Source organism: Dipteris shenzhenensis, chromosome 29, assembly GCF_047967505.1.
Source record: "Dipteris shenzhenensis isolate YYH24624 ecotype China chromosome 29, Dip_SZ_1.0, whole genome shotgun sequence".
Taxonomy (NCBI): Eukaryota; Viridiplantae; Streptophyta; class Polypodiopsida; order Gleicheniales; family Dipteridaceae; genus Dipteris; species Dipteris shenzhenensis.
The window spans coordinates 36,831,926-36,833,834 of NC_141624.1; positions in this window are offsets into that span (position 1 = coordinate 36,831,926).

Below are 1,909 nucleotides of genomic sequence, written 5' to 3' on the forward strand. Positions count from 1 at the left end.
GTCCAAGAACACATCCAGGATTCTCACCCTGAGAAACCAGATCAACCAGAGTTTCCGCAATAGCAATGAAACTGGTCATGCTTATGTACTCCGCATCAAAGACTACAACAATCAACTTGCAGCAGCAGGAGAGACTATGAATCCCGCAGAAATGGTTCAAGTAATCCTGAATGGACTAGGAGAAGGATATGAGAATCTAGTTCAGAGTATTGCCATCCACAACGGTAAATTCCAACACTGGAAGAACTTCAGTCAGTTCTACTTGGTGAAGAACTCAGGACTCAGGCCATTCAAGCACGTAAAGGTCATTCTAATGATCAGGCATTTACAGCTTCAGACAGAAGCAAAGGCAAAGGCAGAAACAGAGGTAAATCATATCATAAAAGTGGTCATCATCAACAAAATCAAAGTCAGAATCAGCATCAGCATCAGCATCATCCTTAGCAACATCAAAATCAGCAAAGAGGAAATCATTCCAACCGAGGAAGATTCCAAGGACGAGGGAATGCATCATCCAATGTGTCAAACATCCAGTGCAACTACTATCACAAGTTTGGACACTATGAAAGAGATTGCCGCAAGAAGCAGTACGACCAAGGCGGTCAATCCAGCAGTAATCGAGGGAATTCCCGAGGAAGAGGAAATCATCGTGGTGGACATTCCAGTCACAGTCATTTTGCAAATGAACATGGAAATATGTTTCTTGCAAGTGAGGAATTGCATCAGACTGATACAATGCACCTAGACACTGATTTCAATCCCAAAGAGGATTTCAGCTATCAAGTCGACCAAGTGGAACAGGATCCTTGGTACATCGACAGCGGTGCATCATCTCATATGACAAATCACCAAGAATGGTTCACAGAAATGAAGCCATTAGAAGGACAAAAGAATGTCATCTACACAGCAGACAATACACCGAATCCGGTTCAAGGGACAGGTGTTATCCCTATGAACAATTTCACTGGTACAAAAGGATTAGTCAAAGATGTGCTCTATGTTCCGAAGCTCAGCAAGAACCTTTTGTCAGTAGGTCAAATGACGGAACACAACTACAAAGTCTTCTTCGACGGTGATGAATGCACTATCAGAGACAAATCCAAAAGAGGTCAGCTAGTAGCAAAAGGTGTCAAGGAAGGACGCTTATATAGGATGCTAGCTACAGTACCAGATAAGCATGCCATGTCAGCTCAAATGCAACAGATGCCACTATCTGCAAAATGGCACAAGAGATATGGTCATGTCAACTTCAAGTACTTGTTAGATGTCAGGAATCACAATATGGCAATTGGGATTCCGAAGCTACAGTTTCTTGGAAAAGTTTGTGAAGCATGTTGCTTTGGCAAACAAAAGCGAACCAACTTTGTCAGAAGTACCTCTCGTGCACGAGGTATTCTTGATTGGATTCATACAGATGTATGGGGTTATATGCCCAGACCCGCAGCATAAATGGTTCACTTTATTACTTGACCTTCATCGACGACTACAACAGATATTGTTGGGTCTACTTTCTGAAAGAGAAATCTGAAGTGTTTGCCAGATTTCAAGAATTCAAAGCCATGGTAGAAAACCAGACAGGCAGAAAGATCAAGGTCATGAGATCAGACAGAGGAGGTGAATACATGTCTTCAGCATTCATGAACTTTTGCAAAAATCACGGCATTCGAAGACAATTCACATGTGCAGATACTCCTCAACAGAATGCAAAGCTGAAAGGAAGAATGGGACTTTAGCAGACAGTGCTAGAGCAATGCTTAGTGAAAAGCATCTTCCGAATCAGTATTGGGCAGAAGCAATAGCTACAGCTAACTACTTGCTTAATCGGCTTCCTACCAAACCGATACAAGGTATGACTCCTTATGAAGCATTCACTGGACACAAGCCACGCATTGGGCATCTCCGCATATTT